The following is a 26835-nucleotide window of genomic DNA, read 5'->3' as shown; positions in this document are numbered from 1 at the left end:
CATAAGACACCATCCAAAAGACAAAAAAAGTGAGCCAAATTGGAATGAATGAGATATGATTGGCAAATAAAATTATAGAAGCAAAATGCCTTTATGGTATGGAAATTGTTGGATGAGAAGGTTACACAATGAGAAAATAAGACATGATTACTATAGGAAATATGATTAAATTAGGAGAAAAGTGACAAGAGTTATATATGTATACAAAATCCATATGAAATCTCTAAGGCATAAGCATGAGGGGATGAGACTAATATGAACAACATATGCTTTTGGCTACTTTACACCCCAATCAATGCCAAACAAACAAGTGATTGAATGAAAGACCCCAATAAGAGACAAGACATTATCTATCATAGAGAAAAAGGAGATGAATTTTAAAGATTTTACTAGCAACCACATGAACAAGAAAAGAATGCTTGAGGATATGTCAAGGGAATGATTTCCTATAAATTTTAGGGCATATAATGGGTTAGACATGCCTTTGAAGAGTTTTCCTAAAGTATTGAGGATTTGAGATTTTTACCCCAACCAATACCTAGAAATAATTCAATCAATTCAACTAGGCATGGCAAACTTGACAAACAATCTCTAAAATTCTTGGAAAGACTTTCAAATTCAATAAAAGATACAATATGCATACAAGAATCCACTAACATAGTGCCATTGATCGATTAGGGCTTGATTCAATCCAAAAACCCTAGCCTCAATCGATTTTGGCATGGTTTTGATATGTACATGGCTAGGAAATGCAACCAAAGACAAAATACAATCACAAACTGGAGATGTTTATCCCTAATCCATGTGAAAGGGAGAGAAGATGAAAAGACACAAGCATAAAACCCTAGAAATGGAAAGAAGATAGAAAATAGAAGGGAGAAATGGGGAGCGAACCATACCTTGAGGAAGTGAGAGATAGATCCAAGGGCTTGGATTTGCCAAGAACCACCAAGAGGAGCAAGGAAAGCTTGAATGAAAGTCCCTTGGAGAGCCCTTGTGCTACGGTTGTGTCCCTCTCTTTTGGAGCCAAAATGACTTTGAAAACTCGTGGCTCTGTTTTTATAAAATTCTACAAATTGACGCACGAACGGATCCACTTATCGTGATTCCGCCCAACACAAAATTGTAAAATTTCGTTCTTAAAGCTGCACGAAACATTGAACGGATCCACCCTCGTGAGTCTGCCTGAATATCCGATCACCTCAGTATTTTTATAAAATCTAGTCTTCTGAGAACGGACAAACGAACGGATTCACATTCCACATCCGCCCATTAGTCCGTCCTGTCTATCTTGTGGAAGAGCCACGAAAGGACTCATAGCACTGATTCCGCCCGTGAGTCCATCTGTTTTCTTTTAGGATTTCGAGCCCAAATTTTTTAGACCTTTTGGCCACACCTATATGTGATGATTATGTGCCTATACCCTAGTTTTAACACCCATGTTGTTTGGCCCATTCGTGGAGATCATTTAAATGGGGGGGGGGGGGGGGGGGGGGGGGGGGGGGGGGGGGGGGGGGGAGGGGTGGGGGGGGGGGGGGGGGGGGGGGGGGGGGGGTGGGTTTGGGGGTGGGGGGGGGGGGGGGGGGGGGGGGGGGGGGGGGGGGGGGGGGGGGGGGGGGGGGGGGGGGGGGGGGGGGGGGGGGGGGGGGGGGGGGGGGGGGGGGGGGGGGGGGGGGTTGTTCTAGTTTAATGCCTTGAAATTGAAAGGTTAGGGCCTGCACCAACCGGCTAAGCCGATAAGAGATGGTAGGCATTAGTATATGTGTGGCTCCCCTCTTATGAGAGAGGAGGAGAGTTACCCTTGAGGATAAAAATCCTTAAACCCCGTGAACAATTGAACCTAGAGTAATTAGTAGACCCAAACCTATGCGCTGTAGAAACCTTTGGTGGGATAAATAGGATCTAAACTTGTAGTTAGATAATAAGAAAGGAAATAATAGACTGGTTTTAAATAGCTTAGCTGAGTAATCAATAGAGACCATGTGTAATTGAAGGTCATTCATGACACCTCACAAGCTAGTGACAACTCTAGTTAGAATTTTGCTTGGCTCATCCAACTTTTACTTAGATCCCTAGATGGAGCCTAAAGTCGTGTTTAGACTTCCAAAATGACCTAGTATACCGTACCTAAGAACTTCTTGTTCTTATAGATTTACATAGGTGACAGATACATCCTTAGGGATATAAATGTAATTATTAAACTTATACTTATGTATATGTGTGAATTTAAAATAAAATAAATGTATCCCTTAAATCTTGGAGTGTGTGGCTAGACTATTTCCCCAACACTATAAATGTGACCTTGCCTGGACCTTACAATGTTAGCTAGTTGAGCCCCGACCTTGACCAAGCTAATCATGGGCTAGTGGGCAATAAATTTGACAATGACCGGGTAGGTTAATTATTGGGACCTACTTGAAGGAAATTGATAGACCGAAATTATTAAAAGATTGTTGGCTCTTGAAAGAGGACTAATATGAACTTTCCCCTGTTGGATGACTAAGTAGTAGGTTTATAAGGCCGTGAAAGCTGAAACTGAAGGAGGTAACAAGACCTTCTCAAACAACAGATATGAATGGGGTAATGGGTCACCAAATGCATTCCCTCCATACTGGGAGTGAACAATAGGAGAATCCATCAATATTCCAGATCATTCTAAAAATTGGGTTAGGTAATGAGATAACCAGAAGTGAAAGCATTCAAATATGAACCCTATGATTGGGGACTATACAAGGTTAAATCCTGTAACTCAAGGATGATAGAGTGTAATACTGACCTGATCTGGAAGATCTAAGGAACCCTTTTTCCCTGTGACTTAACTTAGTGTTGAGACCCTGTTTCCCTGACATATATTGTAATCATCGACTCTTAACCCAATGGAGCCCAGGGTTACTGTGAACCTTACCCCTATGGTAATGTGACCCTATAGGGAAGAGGAATTGTAAAACCTGACTTGTTGTACCACGGAGGCACTTCCCCACCTTAATTGGACCCTTGACTTAGTTCATACAGTGGGTAATTAGAGGTGTTGTTAATTAACAGTCCTCACCCATTGAGACCTTATACGCACCAAATTTTAGGGACGAAATTTTTAATAAGGTTGGGGGGATGTTACACCCGCACCCGAAATATATCCTAATACCCCAGGTCAAATTAGACTTTTACCAACGGGTAATGCCACAGTGGCAATGGTCAACACCTATGAACTTAAACTAAAATTACCATTATAAGTGTCCCCTCGAAGTCCTGGAAGTACGAGTCAAAGCCCCACAACTTTCCTCAAGGTTTGGGCCCTGACAGCAACAACGAAGTCACGAACAGACTCACTTGACTGGTTCTGCTCGTGGATCCGCCCGTGCTGTTACCTGCCATTTTGATTTATTTTCCCATGGGACCCACATCCCCGTGTCCCGAACACCATAATTAGATCCCCGGACCAGATGAACCCTCACCCTTACCTTTCTTTGGTTATTTAGGCTATGAAAGTGGGCCCACAAGGCTTAATTTAAATAAATAATGAGTTTTCTATCCTAGTTTAGACCAAACAAACCTTAAGGACTAATATGTCTTATAAGACTCAGGGCTGACCTAAACATGTCCTAACTAAAAACAACTAATAGGTTATGACCTTGGCCAAACAAGCCCTAAGGCCCAATTAAACCCAAAAGACTACTTAGTGTTTTAGGGGCACCTAAACAAACAAGACCTAAAGCCCCTTTTGATCATTAAAAGACAAAACATAATTGCATATTCTCTTATCTCTTCCCCTCCAAGCAAACTGTGGAGGAGAAGAGATAAGAAAGAAGAAGAAGTAAAAGTAGGAGAGGAATGAGAGGGGAAGGGAAAAAGATGGAAGGCATGCCAAGAAGGCTGGCTGCCCTACCATCCCTCCTCTTGTTGTCCGGACAAGGCTTAAACAAAAGATGAAAAAGGAGAGAAGGAAAGGAAGGGAAGGAGGAAGAGGAGGTGGATCTTCAAGGCTAGCTAGGACTAGGATTGGAGCTCCACTCACCAAGGTATGACCTAAATCTTGGTACAACCCTTTTTCCCATTTCTCATTCTTGATTGAAGTAGAATCCATTAAGCTTGAACTAACCTAGGGTTCCATTTGGGACTCAAGGGGAAGCTTAGCCCTTAAATGGAGCTCAAATGGTGATGACCAAACCCTAGTTAAGGCTTCTATATGCTGTCTTGCAGCCATTGTTGCTGATCCCTTGGTTTTAAACCATCAAACCCTACCCTTGGACCAAATGGAGCCAAACCCTTATAAGATCTTGGATCCATGATAGGTTCTAGTGACCTTAGGGAGACCTAGAACACACCTCCATGACCCTGAGTGCCATGTGAACTTCAGGTTCCAAGCTAGAAGAAAAACCCTAAGAAATCTCAGAAAAGAATTCCGACGGACGCACGAACAGATTCACTGTCATGGTTCCGTCCATCAGTCCATCCAGTATAATCCCAGTGACTGGACCCGAATAGATGAAGGAACGGATTTACTCTGTTGCCTCCGCCCGCGGGTCCATTCCCTCTCGGGAATGTCTCAGGAGTCGAACGGATGCAAGGACAGATTAAGATGGCGCTTCCGTCCGTGGATCCGCTCGCTCTCGGGTGTGTCTCAGAAATCGAACGAATGCAAGAATGGATCCAAGCAGAAGTTCCATCCATGGATCCGTCCCTCATGTTTTGACCTTTGGCCTAAACGGAGTCAGGGACAGACTCACCCTGTTGCTTCCGTCCATGAGTCTGTCCGTGCTATCTTGGTTGAAAGTGAGTTTAACTTTGGGGGCATAACCTGGGACCCCTCTATACATCTTTTGATGATTGCTTTTGTATGTTTAGGCTACCCAATTCGATGGATAGCTGGTGCACCGGTGAGATTCATGTCAACCACGTCGGGTGACACCCAAGTTCAGTGAGTGGATTCTGGGTGACTTTGTTGGGCTTGAATATATATATGGATATTTAGGGGCATTTCTATACTTTTTTGGGCTTGGGATTTTTTAAAAGGTGTCCTTATCTCTAACTAGACGTGTGGATGCGATGTTGAGGGTCGTGACCTTCGAATCGATAGCTATTTCGACATATGTTCAGTTTCGATTTAAACCAGACCGGGAGGGTCGTTTGGGGTTATTTGGGGGCATTTATGTACTTTTTTGGTTTTGGTATTTTCTAAAAAGTTTCCTTATCTTTTATTAGACGTGTGGATGTGATGTGTAGGGTCGTGACCTTCGAATCGATACCTATTTTGGCATTTGTTCATTTTCAGTTTAAACCGGACCAGGTGGGTCGTTTGGGGTCATTTGGGGGCATTTCTACTTTTTTTGGTTTGAGATTCTCTAAAAAGTGTCCTTATCTCTTATTGGACGTGTGGATGCGATGTTGAGGGTCGTGACCTTCGAATCGATACCTATTTTGACATATGTTCATTTTTGGTTTAAACCAGATTGGGTGGGTCATTTGGGGTTATTTGGGGGCATTTCTGTACTTTTTTGGATTTGGTATTTTCTAAAAAGTGTCCTTATCTACTTTTAGATGTGTGGATGCGATGTTGATTGTCGTGACCTTCGAATCAATACCTATTTCGACATATGTTCATTTTCGATTTAAACCAGACCGAGTGGGTCGTTTGGGGTTATTTGGCGGCATTTTCGTACTTTTTTGGGTTTGCTATTTTCTAAAAATTTTCCTTGTCACTTATTAGATGTGTGGATGCGATGTTGAGAGTCATGAGCTTTGAATCGATACCAATTTTGGCATACGTTCATTTTTGGTTTAAACTAGACCGGGTGGGTCGTTAGGGTTATTTGGGGGCATTTCTATACTTTTTTGGGCTTGAGATTTTCTAAAAAGTGTCCTTATCTCTTATTAGACGTGTGGAGGTGATGTTGAGGGTCGTGACCTTTGAATCGATACTTATTTTGGCATATGTTCATTTTTGGTTTAAACCAGACCGGGTGGGTCGTTTAGGGTTATTTGGGGGCACTTTTGTACTTTTAGGGCTTGGGATTTTCTAAAAAGTGTCCTTATCTCTTATTAGATGTGTGGATGCGATGTTGAGGGGCGTGACCTTCGAATCGATACCTATTTTGACATATGTTTATTTTCGGTTTAACCCTGACCGTGTGGGTAGTTTGGGGTTATTTTTGTATTTTTTTGGATTTGGTAATTTCTAAAATGTGTCCTTATCTCTTATTAGACGTGTGGATGCAACGTTGAGGGTCGTGACCGTCGAATCGATACGTATTTTGACGTATGTTCATTTTCGGTCCGAACCTGACCGGGTGGGTCGTTTGGAGTTATTTGGGGGCATTTCTGTACTTTTTTGGTTTTAGGATTTTCCAAAAAGTATCCTTATCTCTTAAAAGATATGTGGATGCGATGTTAAGGGTTTTGCCCTGCGAATCGATACCCATTTCGACATATGTTCATTTCCGGTTTAAACCAGACCAGGTGGGTCGTTTTTGGTTATTTGGGGGCATTTTTGCACTTTTTTGGGTTTGGGATTTTCCAAAAAGTGTCATTATCTCTAATTAGACGTGTGGATGCGATGTTGAAGGTCATGACCTTCGAATCGATACCTATTTCGATGTATGTTAATTTTTTATTTAAACCAGACTGGGTGAGTCATTTGGGGTTATTTGGGGGCATTTTTTTACTTTTTTGGGTTTGGTATTTTTCAAAAAGTGTCCTTATCTCCTATTAGATGTGTGGATGCGATGTTGGGGATCGTGACCTCCGAATCGATACCCATTTTGGCATACGTTTATTTTTTATTTAAACCAGATCGGGTGGGTCATTTGGGGTTATTTGGGGGCATTTTTGTACTTTTTTGGGTTTGGTATTTTCTAAAAAGTGTCCTTATCTCTTATTAGATGTGTGGATGCGATGTTGAGGATCGTGACCTCAGAATAGATACCTATTTTGGCATATGTTCATTTTCGGTTTAAACTAGACTGGGTGGGTCGTTTTGGGTTACTTGGGGGCATTTTTGTACTTTTTTGGGTTTTGGATTTTCTAGAAAGGGTCCTTATCTCTTATTAGACGTGTGGATGCGATGTTGAGGGTCGTGACCATCAAATCGATACCTATTTTGACATATGTTCATTTTTTATTTAAACCAGACCGGGTGGATCATTTGGGGTTATTTCGGGGCATTTCTGTACTTTTTTGGGTTTGGTATTTTCTAAATAGTGTCCTTATCTCTTATTAGATGTGTCGATGCGATGTTGAGGGGTGTGACCGGCGAATCGATACATATTTTGACATATGTTCATTTTCGGTTGAAACCAGACTAGGTGGGTCGTTTGGGGTCATTTAGGGGCATTTCTGGATTGTTTTGGGTTTGGGATTTTCTAAAAAGTGTCATTATCTCTTATTAGGCGTGTGGATGCGAGGTTGAGTGTCGTGACCTTCGAATCGATACCTATTTCCACATATTTTCATTTTTGGTTTAAACCGAACTGGGTGGGTCGTTTGGTGTTATTTGTTGGCATTTCCAAACTTTATTGGGTTTGGTATTTTCTAAAAAGTGTCCTTATCACTTATTAGATGTGTGGATGCAATATTGATAGTCGTGACCTTCGAATCGATACCTATTTCAGCATACGTTCATTTTCAGTTTAAACCAGACCGGGTGGGTCGTTGGGGTTATTTGAGGGCATTTTCTGTACTTTTTTGGGCTTGGGATTTTCTTAAAAGTGTCCTTATCTCTTATTAGACGTGTGGATGCAATGTGGAGGGTCGGGAGCTTCGAATCGATACCTATTTCGACAAATGTTCATTTTCGGTTTAAACCAAATTGGACTAGTAGTTTGGGGTTATTTGGGGACATTTCTGTACATTTTTGGGTTTGGGATTTTCTAAAAAGTGTCATTATTTCTTATTATACATGTGGATGCGATTTTGAGGGTCGTGACCTTTGAATCGATACCTATTTCGACATATGTGCATTTTTGGTTTAAACTAGACCGGGTGGGTCGTTTGGGCTTATTTGGCGGCATTTCTGTACTTTTATGGGCTTGGGATTTTCTAAAAAGTTTCCATATCTCTTATTAGACGTGTGGATGCGATGTTGAGGATCGTGACCATCGAATCGATACCTATTTTGGCATATGTTCATTTTCGGTTTAAACTAGACCGGGTGGGTCATCTGGGGTTGATTGGGGGCATTTCTGTACTTTTGTGGGTTTGGGGTATTCTAAAAAGTTTCCGTATCTCTTATTAAACGTGTGGATGCGATGTTGAGGGTCGTGACCTTCGAATCGATATCTATTTTGGCATGTGTTCATTTTCTGTATAAACCAGACCGGGTGGGTCGTTTGGGGTTATTTTGGGGCATTTTTGTACTTTTTTGGGCTTGGGAATTTCTAAAAATTGTCCTTCTCCCTTATTAGACGTGTGGATGCGAAGTTGAGGGTTGTGACCTTCGAATCGATACCTATTTCGACATACGACATATGTTTATTTTCAGTTTAAACCAGGCCAGGGGGTCATTTTGGGTCTTTGGGGGCATTTCTGTACTTTTTTGGGTTTGGGATTTTCTAAAACGTGTCCTTATCTCTAATTAGACACGTGGATGCGATGTTGAGGGTCGTGACCTTCGAATCGATACCTATTTCGATATATGTTCATTTTCGGTTTAAGCAAGACCAGGTGGGTCGTTTGGGGTTATTTGGGGGCATTTGTGTACTTTTTTGGGTTTGGTATTTTTTAAAAAGTGTCCTTATCTCTTATTAGATGTGTGGATGCGATGTTGAGGATCATGACCTCCGAATCGATACCTAAATTGGCATATGTTCATTTTAGATTTAAACTAGAACGGGTGGGTCATTTTTGTTTATTTGGGGGCATTTTTGAACTTTTCTGGGTTTGGGATTTTCTAAAAAGTGTCATTTTCTCTAATTAGACGTGTGGATGCGATGTTGAAGGTCGTGAGCTTCGAATCGATACCTATTTCGATGTATGTTCATTTTTTATTTAAACTAGACCAGGTGGGTCGTTTGGGGTTATTTCGGGGCATTTTTGTACTTTTTTTGGTTTGAAATTTTCTAAAAAGTGTCCTTATATCTTATTAGACGTGTGGATGCGATGTTGAGGGTCGTGACCTTTGAATCGTACCTATTTCGGCATATGTTTATTTTCGGTTTAAACCAGACTGGGTGGGACGTATAGGGTTATTTGGGGGCACTTTTGTACTTTTAGGGCTTGGGATTTTCTAAAAAGTGTCATCATATCTTATTAGACATGTGGATACAATGTTGGGGGTCGTGACCGTCGAATCGATACGTATTTCGACATTTGTTCATTTTCGGTCCGAACCTGACCGGGTGGGTCGTAAGGAGTTATTTTGGGCGCATTTCTGTACTTTTTTGGTTTTGGGATTTTCCAAAAAGCATCCTTATCTCTTAAAAGGCGTGTGGATGTGATGTTGATGGTTGTGACCTGCGAATCGATACCCATTTCGACATATTTTCATTTTCAGTTTAAACCTGACGAGGTGGGTCTTTTTTGTTTATTTGGGGGCATTTTTATACTTTTTTGGGTTTGGGATTTTCTAAAAAGTGTCCTTATCTCTAATTAGACGTGTGGATGCGATGTTGAAGGTCGTGAGCTTCGTATCGATACCTATTTCGATGTACGTTCATTTTCGATTTAAACTAGACCAGGTGGGTCGTTTGGGGTTATATGGGGGCATTTCTGTACTTTTTTGGGTTTGGTATTTTCTAAAAAGTGTCCTTATCTCTTATTAGATGTGTGGATGCGATGTTGAGGATCGTGACCTTCGAATCGATACCTATTTTGACATATGTTTATTTTCGATTTAAACCAGACCAGGTGGGTCGTTTGGGTTTATTTGGGGGCATTTCTGAACTTTTTTGGGTTTGGAATTTTCTAAAAAGTGTCCTTGTATCTTATTAGACGTGTGGATGCGATGTTGAGGGTCATGACCTTTGAATCGATACCTATTTCGGCATATATTTATTTTCGGTTTAAACCAGATCGGGTGGGCCGTTTAGGGTTATATGGGGGCACTTTTGTACTTTTAAGGCATGGGATTTTCTAAAAAGTGTCCTTATCTCTTGTTAGACGTGTGGATGCAGAGGGGCGTGACCTTCGAATCGATACCTATTTCGACATATGTTCATTTTCGATTTAAACCTGATCGGGTGAGCCGTTTGGGGTTATTTGGGGGCATTTCTATACTTTTTTGGTTTTGGGATTTAAAAAAAGTATTGTTATCTCTTAAAAGAAGTGTGGATGCGATGTTGAGGGTTGTGACCTTCGAATCGATACCCATTTTGACATATGTTCATTTTTTGTATAGACCAGACCAGTGGGGTCGTTTTTGGTTATTTGGGGGCATTTTTGTACCTTTTTGGGTTTGTGATTTTCTAAAAAGTGTCCTTATCTTTAATTAGACGTGTGGATGCGATGTTGAAGCTTGTGACCTTCGAATTGATACCTATTTCGATGTATGTTCATTTTTTATTTAAACCGGATCGAATGGGTCGTTTGGGGTTATTTGGGGGCATTTCTATACTTTTATGGGTTTGGGATTTTCTAGAAAGTGTCCTTATCTCTTATTAGATGTGTGGATGTGATGTTGAGGGTCGTAACCTTCGAATCGATACCTATTTTGACATATGTTCATTTTTTGTTTAAACTAGACCAGGTGGGTCACTTGGGTTCGGAGCATTTCTGTACTTTTTTGGGTTTGGTATTTTCTAAAAAGTATCCTTATCTCTTATTAGACGTGTCAATGCGATGTTGTGGGGTATGGCCGACGAATTGATGCATATTTTGACATATGTTCATTTTCGGTTAAAACCAGACCCAGTGGGTCGTTTGGGGTTATTTAGGGGCACTTCTAGACTTTTTTGGGTTTGCGATTGTCTAAAATGTGTCCTTATCTCTAATTAGATGTGTGGATGCAATGTTGAGGGTCGGGACCTTAGAATTGATACCAATTTCAACATATGTTCATTTTCGATTTAAACCAGACCTGGTGAGTCGTTTGGGGTTATTTGGGGGCATTTCTGTATTTTTTTGGGTTTGGGATTTTCTAAAAAATATCCTTATCTCTTATTAAACGTGTGGATCCGATATTGAGGGTTGTGACCTGCGAATCGATACCTATTTCGACATTTGTTCATTTTCGAATTAAACCAGACCAGGTGGGTCCTTTGAGGTTATTTGGGGGCATTTCTATACTTTTTTGGGTTTGGGATTTTCTTACAAGTGTCCTTATCTCTAATTAGACGTGTGGATGCGATGTTGAGGGTCTTGACCTTTGAATCGATACCTATTTCGACATAAGTTTATTTTCGATTTAAACCGGATCGGGTTGGTCATTTGGGGTTATTCGGGGGCATTATTGTACTATTTTGCGTTTGGGATTCTCTAGAAAGTGTCCTTATCTCTTACTAGATGTGTGGAAGCGTTGTTGAGGGTCGTGACCTTTGAATCGATACCTATTTTGACATATGTTCATTTTCGGTTTAAACCAGACCGGATGGGTCGTTTGGGGTTATTTCGGGGCATTTCTGTACTTTTTGGGTTTGGTATTTTCTGAAAAGAGTCTTTATCTCTTATTAGACGTGTGGATTCGATGTTGAGGATCGTGACCTCCGAGTCGATACCTATTTTGGCATATGTTCATTTTTGGTTTAAACCAGACCGGGGGGTCGTTTGTGGTTATTTGGGGGCATTTCTGTACTTTTTTGGGTTTGGGATTTCAGAAAAATGTCCTTATCTCTTCTTTGGCATGTGGATGCGATGTTGAGGGTCATGTCCTTCGATTCGATACCTATTTCGACATATGTTCATTTTTGGTTTAAACCAGACCGGGTGGGTCGTTTGGGGTTATTTTTGGGCATTTCTGTACTTTTTTGGGTTTGAGATTCTCTAAAAACTGTCCTTATCTCTTATTAGACGTGTGGATGCGATTTTAAGGGTTGTGACCTTCGAATCGATACCTATTTCGACATATGTTCATTTTCAATTTAAACCAAATCGACTGGGTCGTTTGGGGTTATTTGATGGCATTTCTCAACTTTTTTGGGTTTGGTATGTTCTAAAAAGTGTCATTATCTCTTATTAGACGTGTGGATGCGATGTTGAGGGTCCTGACCTTCGAATCGATACCTATTTTGGCATATGTTCAGTTTCGGTTTAAACTAGACCGGGTGGGTCATTTGGGGTTATTTGGGGGCATTTTTGTACTTTTTGGGGCATGGGATTTTCTAAAAAGTTTCCTTATCTCTTATTAGACATGTGGATGCAATGTTGAGGGTCGTCACCTTCGAATCGATACCTATTTTGACATATGTTCATTTTCGGTTTAAACCAAATTGGGTGGGTCGCTTGGTATATTAGACATGTGGATGCAATGTGGAGGGTCGTGATCATCGAATCGATACTTATTTCGACATATGTTCATTTTCGGTTTAAACCAAACCGGGTGGGTCATTTTGGGTTTTTTGGCGGCATTTCTGTACTTTTTTGGGTTTGGTATTTTCTAAAAAGTGTCCTTATCTCTTATTAGACGTGTGCATGCGTTGTTGAGGGTCGTGACCTTTGAATTGATGCCTATTTCGTTATATGTTCATTTTCGGTTTATACCAGATCGGGTGGGTCGTTTGGGGTTATTTGGCGGCATTTCCGTACTTTTTTGGGTTTGGAATTTTCTAAAAAGTGTCTTGATATCGATACATTTTTCGACATATGTTAATTTTCGGTCCGAACCTGACCGGGTAGGTCGTTTGGAGTTATTTGGGGGCATTTCTGTACTTTTTTGCTTTTGAGATTCTCTCAAAAGTGCCGTTATCTCTTATTTGACGTGTGGATGCGTTGTTCAGGGTTGTGACCTACGAATCGATACCCATTTCGACATATGTTCATTTTCGGTCCGAACCTGACCGGGTGGGTCGTTTGGAGTTATTTGGGGGCGTTTCTGTACTATTTTGGGTTCGGGATTTTCTAAAAAGTATCCTTATCTCTTATTAGACGTGTGGATGCGATGTTGAGGGTTGTGACCTGCGAATAGATACCTATTTCGACATATGTTCATTTTCGATTTAAACCAGGCCAGGGGGTCATTTTGGGTTCTTTGGGGGAATTCCTGTACTTTTTTGGGTTTGGGATTTTCTAAAAGGTGTCCTTATCTCTAATTGGACATGTGGATGCGATGTTGAGGGTCGTGATCTTCGAATTGATACCTATTTCGATATATGTTCATTTTCGGTTTAACCCAGACCAGGTGGGTCATTTGGGGTTATTTGGGGGCATTTCTGTACTTTTTTGGGTTTGGTATTTTCTAAAAAGTGTCCTTATCTCTTATTAGATGTGTGGATGTGATGCTGAGGATCATGACCTCCGACTTGATACCTATTTTGGCATATGTTCATTTTTTGTTTAAACAAGAACGGGTGGGTCGTTTGGGGTTATTTAGGGGCATTTCTGTACTTTTATGGGTTTGGGATTTTCTGAAAAGTGTCCTTATCTCTTGTTAGACTTGTGGATGCGATAATGAGGGTCGTGACCTTCGAATCGATAACTATTTTGACATATGTTCATTTTCAATTTAAACCAGACTAGGTGGGTCGTTTGGGGTTGTTTCAGGGCATTTCTGTACTTTTTTGGGTTTGGAATTTTCTAAAAAGTGTTCTTATATCTTATTAGCCGTGTGGATGCGATGTTGAGGGTCGTGACCTTTGAATCGATACCTATTTCGGCATATGTTCATTTTTGGTGTAAACCAGACCGGGTAGGTCGTCTAAGGTTATTTGAGGGCACTTTTGTACTTTTAGGGCTTCGGATTTTCTAAAAAGTGTCATTATCTCTTATTAGACGTGTGGATGCAATGTTGGGGGTCGTGATCGTGGAATCGATACGTATCTTGACATATGTTCATTTTCGGTACGAACCTAACCAGGTGGGTCGTTTGCAGTTATTTTAGGGGCATTTCTGTACTTTTTTGGTTTTGGGATTTTCCAAAAAGTATCCTTATCTCTTAAAAGACGTGTGGATACGATGTTGAGGGTTGTGATCTGCGAATCGTTACCCATTTCGACATATGTTCATTTTTTATTTAAACCAGACCAGGTGAGTCATTTTTCGTGATTTGGGGGTATTTTTGTACTTTTTTGGGTTTGGGATTTTCTAAAAAGTGTCCTTATCTCTAATTAGACATGTGGATGCAATGTTGAAGGTCGTGAGCTTCGAATCGATACCTATTTCGATGTATGTTCATTTTCGATTTAAACCAGACCAGGTGGGTCGTTTGGGGTTATTTTGGTGCATTTCTGTACATTTTTGGGTTTGGAATTTTTTAAAAAGTGGCCTTATATCTTATTAGACGTGTGGATGCGATGTTGAGGGTCGTGACCTTTGAATCGATACCTATTTCTGCATATGTTCATTTTTGGTTTAAACCAGATCGGGTGGGTCTTTTGGGGTTATTTGGGGGCATTTCTGTACTTTTTGGGTTTGGTAGTTTCTAAACAGTGTCCTTTTCTCTTATTAGATGTGTGGATGGGATGTTGAGGGTCGCGACCTTCGAATCGATACCTATTTCTACATATGTTCATTTTCAGTTTAAACCAAACCGGCTGGGTCGTTTGGGGTTATTGTGCGGCATTTCTCTACTTTTTTGGGTTTGGTACTTTCTAAAAAGTGTCATTATCTCTTATTAGACGTGTGGATGCAATGTTGAGGGTCGTGACCTTCGAATCGATACCTATTTTGGCATATGTTGAGTTTTGGTTTAAACTAGATCGGGTGGGTCGTTTGGGGTTATTTTGGGGCATTTTTGTACTTTTTTGGGATTGGGATTTTCTAAAAAGTTTCCTTATCTCTTATTAGACGTGTGGATGCGATGTTGAGGGTCGTCACCTTCGAATCGATACCTATTTTGACAAATGTTCATTTTTGATTTAAACCAGACCGGGTGGGTCGTTTGGTTTATTAGACATGTGAATGCGATGTTGAGGGTCATGACCTTCGAATCGATACCTATTTCGACATATGTTCATTTTTTATTTAAACCAAACCCGGTGGGTCATTTTGGATTTTTTGGCGGCATTTCTATACTTTTTTGGGTTTGGTATTTTCTAAAAAGTGTTCTTATCTCAAATTAGACGTGTGAATGTGATGTTGAGGGTTGTGACCTTCGAATCGATGCCTATTTCGATATATGTTCATTTTCGGTTTAAACCAGACCGGGTGGCTCGTTTGGCGTTATTTGGCAGCATTTCCGTACTTTTTAGGGTTTGGACTTTTCTAAAAAGTGTCCTTATATCTTATTAGACGTGTGGATGCAATGTTGAGGGTCGTGACCTTCGAATCAATACCTATTTCGGCATATGTTGATTTTTTATTTAATCCAGACCGAGTGGGTCATTTAGGATTATTTGGGGACATTTTTATACTTTTTGGGCTTGGGATTTTCTAAAAAGTGTCCTTATCTCTTATTAGACGTGTGGAGGCGATGTTGAGGGGCGTGACCTTCGAATCGATACCTATTTTGACATATGTTCATTTTCGATTTAAACCTGATCGGGTGGGTCGTTTGGGGTTATTTGGGGGCATTTCTGCACTTTTTTGGATTTGGTATTTTCTAAAAAGTGTCCTTATCTCTTATTAGACATGTGGATGCAATGTTTAGGGTCGTGACCTTCGAATCGATACGTATTTCGACATACGTTCATTTTCGATCCGAACCTAACCAGGTGGATCATTTGGAGTTATTTGGGGGCGTTTCTATACTTTTTTGGGTTTAGGATTTTCTGAAATGTATCCTTATCTCTTATAAGATGAGTGGATGTGATGTTGAGGGTTGTGACCTGCGAGTCGATACCTATTCCGACATATGTTCATTGTCGGTTTAAACCAGACCATGTGGGTCGTTTGGGGTTATTTGGTGGCATTTCTGTACATTTTTGGGTTTGGGATTTCCTTAAAAGTGTCCTTATCTCTAATTAGATGTGTGAATGCGATGTTGAAGGTCGTGACCTTCGAATCAATACCTATTTTGATATATGTTCATTTTCGGTTTGAACCAGACCGGGTGGGTGGTTTGGGGTTACTTAGGGGCATTTCTGTATTTTTTTGGGTTTGGTATTTTCTCAAAAGTGCCGTTATCTCTTATTAGACGTGTGGATACGATGTTGATGGTCGTGACCTTTGAATCGATACCTTTTTTGGCATATGTTCATTTTCGATTTATACCAGACTAGGTGGGTCGTTTAGGGTTATTTGGGGGCACTTTTGTACTTTTAGGGTTTGGGATTTTCTAAAAAGTGTCGTTATCTCTTATTAGACGTGTGGATACGATGTTGAGGGGCATGAGCTTCGAATCGTTTTTGGTTATTTGGGGGCATTTCGGTACTTTTTTGGGTTTGGCATTTTCTATAAAGTGTCTTTATCTCTAATTAGACGTGTGGATGCGATGTTGAAGGTAGTGACCTTCGAATCGATACCTATTTTGAGGTATGTTCATTTTCTATTTAAACCAAGCCGGGTGGGTCGTTTGGGGTTATTTGGGGACATTTCTATACTTTTTTGGGTTTGGTATTTTCTAAAAAGTGTCCTTATCTCTTATTACATGTGTGGATGCGATGTTGAGGATCATGACCTCCGAATCGATACCTCTTTCGACATATGTTCATTTTCGATTTAAATAAGAACAGGTGGTTTGTTTGGGGTTATTTAGGGGCATTTCTAGACTTTTTTGGGTTTGGGATTTTCTGTAAAGTGTCATTTTCTCTTATTAGACGTGTGGATGCGATGTTGAGGGTCGTGACCTTGAATCGATACCTCTTTCGACATATGTTCATTTTCATTTTAAACTAGACCAGGTGGGTCGTTTGGGGTTATTTCGGGGCATTTCCGTACCTTTTTGGGTTTGGAATTTTCTAAAAAATGTTTTTATATCTTATTAGACGTGTGGATGCGATGTTGAGGGTCGTGACCTTTGAATCTATACCTATTTCGGCATATGTTCATTTTTTATTTAAACCAGACCGGGTGGGTCATCTAGGGTTATTTTGGGGCAGTTTTATACTTTTAGGGCTTGGGACTTTCCCAAAAGTGTCCTTATCACTTATTAGACGTGTGGATGCGATGTAGAGGGGTGTGACCTTCGAATTGATACCTATTTCGACATATGTTCATTTTCGATTTAAACCTGATTTGGTGGGTCGTTTGGGTTATTTGGGGGCATTTCTGTACTTTTTTGGTTTTGGGATTTTTCAAAAAGTATCCTTATCTCTAAAATGACGTGTGGATGCAATGTTGAGGGTTGTGACTTGCGAATCGATACCCATTTCGACATATGTTTATTTTTTGTTTAAACCAGACCAGGTGGGTCATTCTTGGTTATTTGGGCGCATTTCTGTACTCTTTTGGGTTTGGGATTTTCTAAAAAGTGTCCTTATCTCTAATTAGACGTGTGGATGCGATGTTGAAGGTCGTGAGCTTCGTATCGATCTGTATTTCGATGTATGTTCATTTTTTATTTAAACCAGACCGGGTGGATCGTTTGGGGTTATTTGGGGGCATTTCTGTACTTTTTTGGATTTGGTAATTTCTAAAAAGTGTCCTAAACTCTTATTAGACTTATGGATGCAATGTTGAGGATTGTGACCGTCGAATCCATACGTATTTCGACCTATGTTCATTTCCTGTCCGAACCTGACTGGGTGGGTCGTTCGGAGTTATTTTCGGGGCATTTCTATACTTTTTTGGTTTTGGGATTTTTCAAAAAGTATCCTTATCCCTAAAGACGTGTGGATGCGATGTTGAGGGTTGTGACTTGCGAATCGATACCCATTTCGACATATGTTCATTTTTTGTTTAAACCAGACCAGGTGGGTCATTTTTGGTTATTTGGGCGCATTTCTGTACTTTTTTGGGTTTGGGATTTTCTAAAAAGTGTCCTTATCTCTAATTAGACGTGTGGATGCGATGTTGAAGGTCGTGAGCTTCGAATCGATACCTATTTCGATGTATGTTCATTTTCAATTTAAACCAGATCGGGTGGATTGTTTGGGGTTATATGGGGGCATTTTTGTACTTTTTTGGGTTTGGTATTTTCTAAAAAGTGTCCTTATCTCTTATTAGATGGGTGAATGCGATGTTGAGGGGCGTGACCTTCGAATCGATACCTATTTCAACATATGTTCATTTTCAGTTTAAACCTGACCGGGTGGGTCGTTTGGGGTTATTTGGGGGTATTTCTGTACTTTTTTGGTGTTGGGATTTTTCAAAAAGTATCATTATCTCTTAAAAGACATGTGGATGCGATGTTGAGGGTTGTGACCTACGAATCGATACCCATTTCGACATATGTTCATTTTTGGTTTAAACCAGACTGGGTGGGTCGTTTTTGGTTAATTGGGGGCATTTCTGTACTTTTTTGGGTTTGGGATTTTCTAAAAAGTGTCCTTATCTCTAATTAGACGTGTGGATGCAATGTTGAAGGTCGTGACCTTCGAATCGATACCTATTTCATTGTATGTTCATTTTTTATTTAAAGCAGACCGGGTGGGTCGTCTGGGGTTATTTGGGGGCATTTCTGTATTTTTATGGGTTTGGGATTTTCTAGAAAGTGTCCTTATCTCTTATTAGACGTGTGGATGCGATGTTGAGGGTCATGACCTTCGAATCGATACCTATTTCGACATATGTTCATTTTCGGTTAATACCAGACCGGGTGAGTCAGTTGGGGTTATTTCGGGGATTTCTGTACTTTTTTGTGTTTGGTATTTTCTAAAAAGTGTCCTTATCTCTTATTAGACATGTCGATGCGATGTTGAGGGGTGTGACTAGTGAATTGAAACATATTTCGACATATGTTCATTTTCTGTTTAAACCAGACCAGGTGGGTCGTTTGGGGTTATTTAGGGTCATTTCTAGACTTTTTGGGTTTGGGATTTTTAAAAAAGTGTCATTATCTCTAATTAGACGTGTGGATGGAATGTTGAGGGTTGTGACCTTCAAATCGATACCTATGTTGACATTTGTTCATTTTCGGTTTAAACCAGAGCTGGGGAGTCGTTTGGGGTTATTTGGGGGCATTTCTGTACTTTTTTGGGTTTGGGATTTGCTAAAAAGTATCCTTATCTCTTATTAAACGTGTGGATGCGATGTTGAGGGTTGTGACCTGTGAATCGATACCTATTTCGACATAAGTTCATTATCAGTTTAAACCAGACTGGGTGGGTCGTTTGGGGTTATTTTGGGGTATTTTTGTACTTTTTTGGGCTTAGGATTTTCTCAAAACTGACCTTTTCTCTTATTAGACGTGTGGATGCGATGTTGTGGGGCGTGACCTTCGAATCGATACCTATTTCGACATATGTTCATTTTTTGTTTAAACCAGACCGGGTGGGTAGTTTGGGGTTATTTGGGGGCATTTCCGTACGTTTTTGGGTTTGGGTTTTCTAAAAAGTCTCCTTTTCACTTATTAGACATGTGGATGCGATGTTGAGGGTCGTGCCTCCGAATCGTTACCTAGTTCGGCATATGTTCACTTTCGATTTAACCCAAACCGGGTGAATCGCTTTCGGTTATTTGGGGGCATTTCTGGAATTTTTTGGGTTTGGCATTTTCTAAAAAGTGTCCTTATCTCTTATTAGGCGTGTGGATGCGATGCTGAGGGTAGTGACCTCCGGATCGATACCTATTTATGCATATGTTCATTTTCGGTTTAACTAGACCAGGTGGGTCGTTTGTGGTTATTTAGGTGCATTTCTGTACTTTTTTGGGTTTGGTATTTTCTAAATAGTATCCTTATCTCTTATTAGACGTGTGGATGCGATGTTGTGGGTCATGACCTTCGAATCGATACCTATTTCGGCATATGTTGATTTTCGATTTAAACCAAACCAGGTTGGTGGTTTTGGGTGATTTTGAGGCATTTCTGTACTTTTTTGGGCTTGGGATTTTCTAAGAAGTGTCCTAATCTCTTATTAGACGCGTGGATACGATATTGAGGGTCGTGACCTGCGAATCGATTCCTATTTTGACATATGTTCCCTTTCGGTTTAAACCTGACCGGGTGGGTCGTTTGGGGATATTTGGGGGCATTTGTGTACTTTTTTGGGCTTGGGATTTTCTGAAAAGTGTCATTATCTCTTATTAGATGTGTGAATGCGATGTTGAGGGTCGTGACCTTCAAATCGATACATATTTTGATATATGTTCATTTTCGGTTTAAACCAGACCGGGTGAGTCGTTTGGGGTTATTTGGGGGTATTTCGGTACTTTATAGGTTTTCGTATTTTCTAAAAAGTGTCCTTATCTCTTATTAGACATGTGGATGCGATGTCGAGAATCGTGACCTTTGAATCGATACCTATTTCGACATATGTTCATTTTCAGTTTAAACTAGACCGGGTGGGTTGTTTGGGGTTATTTGGGGCCATTTATGTACTTTTTTGGGCTTAGGATTTTCTCAAAAGTGTCCTTTTCTCTTATTAGTCGTTTGGATGCGATGTTGAGGGACGTGACCTTCGAATCGATACCTATTTCGACATATGTTCATTTTCGGTTTAAACTAGATGGTGTGGGTCATTTGGGGCATTTTTGTACTTTTTTGGGTTTCGTATTTTCGAAAAAAAGTGTCCTTATCACTTATTAGACGTGTGGATGCGATGTTGAGGGTCGTGACCTTCGAATTGATACCTATTTTAGCATATGTTTATTTTCGGTTTAAACCAGACCGGGTGGGTCGTTTGGGGTAATTTGGGGGCATTTCTGTACTTTTTTGGGTTGGGTATTTTCTAAATATTGTCCTTATCTCTTATTAGACATGTGGATGCGATGTTGAGGGTCGTGACCTTCGAATCGATACCTATTTTGGCATATGTTCATTTTCGGTTTAAACCAGACTTGGTGGGTGGTTTGGGGTTATTTGGCGGCATTTCTGAACTTTTTTGGGCTTGGGATTTTCTAAATAGTGTCCTTATCTCTTATTAGACGTGTGGATGCGATGTTGAGGGTCGTGACGTTCGAATCGATACCTATTTTGACATATGTTCCCTTCCGGCTTAAACCTGATCGGGTGGGTCATTTGGGGATATTTTCTGGGCATTTTTGTACTTTTTTGGGCTTGTGATTTTCTAAAAAGTGTGCTTATCTCTTATTAGACGTGTGGATGCGATGTTGAGGGTCGTGACCTTCGAATCGATACCTATTTCGATATATGTTCATTTTCGGTTTTAACTAGACCGGGTGAGTCGTTTGGGGTTATTTGGCCGTATTTGTGTACTTTATTGGTTTTGGAATTTTCTAAAAAGCGTCCTCATCTCTTATTAGATGTGTGGATACGATGTTGAGGATCGTGACCTTCGAATCGATACCTATTTTGACATATGTTCATTTTCGGTTTAAACCAGACTGTGTGGGTCGTTTGGGGTAATTTGGGGGCATTTCTGCACTTTTTTGGGTTTGGTATTTCCTAAAAAGTGTCCTTATCTCTTATTAGACGTGTGGATGCGATGTTGAGGGTCGTGACCTTCGAATCGATACCTATTTTGGCATATGTTCATTTTCGGTTTAAACCAGATCGGGTGGGCCGTTTGGAGTTCTTTGGGGGCATTTTTGTATGTTTTTGGGCTTGGGATTTTCTAAAAAGATGTCCTTATCTCTTATTAGATGTATGGATGCGATGTTGAGGGTCATGACCTTCGAATCGATACCTATTTCGACATAAGTTCATTTTGGTTTAAACCAGACCGGGTTGGTCGATAGGGGTTATTTGGGGCAATTTCTGTACTTTTTTGGGTTTGGTATTTTCAAAAAAGTGTTCTTATCTCTTATTAGACGTCTAGATGCGATGTTGAGGGTCGTGTCCCTCGTATTGATACCTATTTTGGCATATGTTTATTTTCAGTTTAAACCTGACCGGGTTGGTTGTTTGGGCATATTTGGAGGCATTTCTGTACTTTTTTGGGCTTGGGATTTTCTAAAAAGTGTCCTTATCTCTTATTGGACGTGTGGAAGCGATGTTGAGAGTCGTGACCTTCAAATCGATACCTATTTCGACATATGTTCATTTTCGGTTTAAACCAGACCGGGTGAGTCGTTTGGGGATATTTGGGGCTATTTCTGTACTTTTTTGGTTTTGAAATTTTCTAAAAGGTGTCCTTATCTCTTATTAGACGTGTGGATACGATGTTGAGGATCGTGACCTTCGAATCGATACCCATTTCGGCATATATTCATTTTCAGTTTAAACCAAACTGGGTGGGTCATTTGGGGTTTTTGGGGGCATTTTTATAATTTTTTGGGCTTGGAATTTTCTTAAAAGTGTCCTTATCTCTTATTAGACGTGTGGATGCGATGTTGAGGGTCATGACCTTCGAATTGATACCTATTTTGACATATGTTCATTTTTGGTTTAAACCGGACCGGGTGGGTCGTTTAGGGTTTTTTGGGGGCATTTTTGTACTTCTTTGGGTTTGAGATTCTCTAAAAAGTGTCCTTATCTCTTATTAGATGTGTGGATACGATGTTGAGGATCGTGAACTTCGAATCATTACCTATTTTGGCATATATTCATTTTTGGTTTAAACCAGACCGGGTGGGTCGTTTGGGGTTTTTTGGGGGCATTTCTGTACTTTTTTGGGTTTGGGATTTTCTAAAAAGTTTTCTTATCTCTTATTAGACGTGTGGATGCGAGGTTGAGGGTCGTGACCTTCGAATCGATACCTATTTCGACATATGTTCATTTTTGGTTTAAACCAGATCAGGTGTGTCGTTTGGGGTTATTTGGGGGCATTTATGTACTTTTTTGGGCTTAGGATTTTCTCAAAAGTTTCCTTTTCTCTTATTAGACGTGTGGATGTGATGTTGAGGGACGTGACCTTCGAATCGATACCTATTTTGATATATGTTCATTTTTTGTTTAAACCAGACCGGGTGGGTAGTTTGGGGTTATTTGGGGGCACTTCCGTACTTTTTTGGGTTTGGTATTTTTAAAAAAAAGTGTCCTTATCTCTTATTAGACGTGTGGATGCGACATTGAGGGTCGTGACCTTCGAATCGATACCTATTTCGACATAAGTTCATTTTTGGTTTAAACCAGACCGGGTTGGTCAATTGGGGTTAATTGGGGTAATTTTTGTACTTTTTTGGGTTTGGTATTTTCTAAAAAGTTTCCTTATCTCTTATTAAACGTGTGGATGCGATGTTGAGGGTCATGACCTTCGAATCGATACCTATTTTGACATATGTTCATCTTTTATTTGAACCAGATTTGGTGGGTTGTTTTGGTTTATTTGGTGGCATTTCTGTACTTTGTTGGGCTTAGGATTTTCTCAAAAGTGTCATTTTCTCTTATTAGACGTGTGGATACGATGTTGAGGGATGTGACCTTCGAATCGATATCTATTTTGACATATGTTCATTTTCGGTTTAAATTAGACGGGGTGGGTCGTTTGGGGTTATTTGGGGGCATTTCTGTACTTTTTTGGGTTTGGTACTTTCTAAAAAAAGTGTCCTTATCTCTTATTAGACGTGTGGATGCGATGTTAAGGGTCGTGACCTTCGAATCGATACCTATTTAGGCATATATTTATTGTTGATTTAAACCAGACCGGGTGGGTGGTTTGGGGTTATTTGGTGGCATTTCTGTACTTTTTTGCGCTTGGGATTTTCTAAAAAGTTTCCTCATCTCTTGTTAGACGTGTCGATGCGATGTTGGGGGTCGTGACCTTCGAATCGATACCTATTTCAACATATATTCATTTTTGGTTTAAACCAGATCGGGTTGGTCGATTGGGGTTATTTGGGAGAATTTCTGTACTTTTTTGGGTTTGGTATTTTCTAAAAAATGTTCTTATCTCTTGTTAGACGTGTGGATGCGATGTTGAGGGTCGTGACCCTCGAATTGATACCTATTTTGGCATATGTTCATTTTCGGTTTAAACCGGACCGGGTGGGTCTTTTCGGGTTATTTGGGGGCATTTCTGTACATTTTTGGGTTTGAGATTCTCTAAAACGTGTCCTTATCTCTTATTAGACGTGTGCATGTGATGTTGAGGATCGTGAACTTCGAATCGATACCTATTTTGGCATATATTCATTTTCGATTTAAACAAGACCGGGTGGGTCTTTTGGGGTTATTTGGGGGCATTTCTGTACTTTTTTGGGTTTGAGATTTTCTAAAAATTTTCCTTATCTCTTATTAAACGTGTGGATACGATGTTGAGCGTCGTGACCTTCGAATCGATACCTATTTGACATATGTTCATTTTTTATTTAAACCAGACCGGGTGGGTTGTTTGGGGTTATTTGGTGGCATTTCTATACTTTTTTGGGCTTAGAATTTTCTCAAAAGTGTCATTTTCTCTTATTAGATGTGTGGATGCGATGTTGAGGGACGTGACCTTTGAATCGATACCTATTTCGACATATGTTCATTTTCGATTTAAACCAGACCGGGTGGGTGATTTGGGGTTATTTGGTGGCATTTCTGTACATTTTTGGGCTTAGTATTTTGTCAAAAGTGTCATTTTCTCTTATTAGATGCGTGGATGCGATGTTGAGGGCCGTGACCTTCGAATCGATACCTATTTCGACATATGTTCCCTTTCGGTTTAAACCTGACCAGGTGGATCATTTGGGGATATTTGGGGCCATTTCTGCACTTTATTGGGCTTTGGATTTTCTAAAAAGTGTCCTTATCTCTTATTTGACTTGTGGATGCGATGTTGAGGGTCGTGACCTTCGAATCGATACCTATTTCGACATATGTTCATTTTCGGTTTAAACCAGACAAGGTCGGTCGTTTGGGGTTATTTGGGGGAAATTCTGTACTTTTTTGGGTTTGATTTTTTAAAAGTGTCCTTATCTCTTATTAGACATGTGGATCCGATGTTGTGGATCGTGAGCTTCGAATCGTTACCTATTTCGGCATATGTTCATTTTCACTTTAGACCAAACCGGGTGGGTCATTTGGTTTTATTTGGGGGCATTTTTATAATTTTTTGGGCTTGGAATTTTCTAAAAAGTGTCCTTATCTCTTATTAAACGTGTGGATGCAATGTTGAGGGTCGTGACCTTCGAATCGATACCTATTTCGATATATGTTCATTTTCGGTTTAAACCGGACCGGGTGGGTCGATTGGGGTTATTTGAGGGCATTTCTGTACTTTTTTGGGTTTGGGATTCTCTAAACAGTCTCCTTATCTCTTATTAGACATGTGGATACGATGTTGAGGGTGGTGACCTTCGAATCGATACCAATTTCGACATATGTTCATTTACGGTTTAAACCAGACCTGGTAGGTTGTAAGGGGTTATTAGCGCGCATTTATGTACTTTTTTGGATTTGGTATTTTTTAAAAAGTGTCCTTATCTCTTATTAGACGTGTGGATGTGATGTTGAGGGTCATGACCTTCGAATCGATACATATTTTGACATAGGTTCATTTTCGGTACGAACCTGACCGGGTGTGTCATTTGGAGTTATTTGGTGCATTTCTGTACTTTTTTGGGTATGGGATTTTCTAAAAAGTATCCTTATCTCTTATTAGACGTGTGGATGCGATGTTGAGGATTGTGACCTGCGAATCCATGCCTATTTCGACATATGTTCATTTTCGGTTTAGACTAGACTAGGTGGGTCGTTTGGGGTTATTTGGTGGCATTTCTGTTCCTTTTTGGGTTTAGGATTTTCTAAATGGGGTCCTTATCTCTAATTAGACATGTGGTTGTGATGTTGAGGGTCGTGACCTTCGAATCGATACCTATTTCGACATATGTTCATTTTCGATTTAAACTAGACGGGTTGGGTCGTTTGGGGTTATTTGGGGGCATTTCTATACTTTTTTGGGTTTGGTATTTTCTAAAAAAAGTTTCCTTATCCCTTATTAGACGTGTGGATTCGATGTTGAGGGTCATGACCTTGGAATCGATACCTATTTCAGCATATGTTCATTTTCGGTTTAAACCAGACTAGGTGGGTCGTTTGGGGTTATTTGGGGGCATTTCTATATGTTTTTGGGTTTGGGTTTTCTAAAAAGTGTCGTTATCTCTTATTAGACGTGTAGATGCGATGTTGAGGGTCGTGACCTCCGAATCGATACCTATTTCGGCATATGTTCATTTTCGGTTTAACCCATACCGGGTGGGTCATTTTGGGTTATTTGGGGGCATTTCTGTAATTTTTTGGGTTTGGCATTTTCTAAAAAGTGTCCTTATCTCTTATTAGATGTGTGGATGCGATGTTGAGGGTAGTGACCTCCAGATCGATACCTATTTCTGCATATGTTCATTTTCGGTTTTAACCAGACCGGGTGGGTCTTTTGGGGTTATTTGGGGGCATTTCTGTACTTTTTTGGGTTTGGTATTTTCTAAACAGTGTCCTTTTCTCTTATTGGACGTGTGGATGGGATGTTGAGGGTCGTGACCTTCGAATCGATACCTATTTCTGCATATGTTCATTTTCGGTTTAAACCAGACCGGGTGGGTCTTTTGGAGTTCTTTGGGGGCATTTGTGTACTTTTTTGGGTTTGGTATTTTCTAAACAGTGTCCTTTTCTCTTATTAGACGTGTGGATGCGATGTTGAGAATCATGACCTTCGAATCGATACCTATTTCGTCATATGTTCATTTTCGGTTTAAACCAAAATGAGTGGGTCATTTGGGGTTATTTGGGGGCATTTTTGCAATTTTTTTGGCTTGGAATTTTCTAAAAGTTTCCTTATCTCTTATTAGACGTGTGGATGCGATGTTGAGGGTTTGTGACCTTCGTATCGATACCTATTGCGACATATGTTCATTTTAGGTTTAAACTAGACCGGGTGGGTTGTATGGGGTTATTTG

The sequence above is a fragment of the Telopea speciosissima genome, unplaced genomic scaffold (assembly GCF_018873765.1).
Source record: "Telopea speciosissima isolate NSW1024214 ecotype Mountain lineage unplaced genomic scaffold, Tspe_v1 Tspe_v1.0048, whole genome shotgun sequence".
Classification (NCBI taxonomy): Eukaryota; Viridiplantae; Streptophyta; class Magnoliopsida; order Proteales; family Proteaceae; genus Telopea; species Telopea speciosissima.
The sequence above is the reverse complement of the archived record's forward strand: the minus strand, read 5'-3'. Positions refer to the sequence as shown.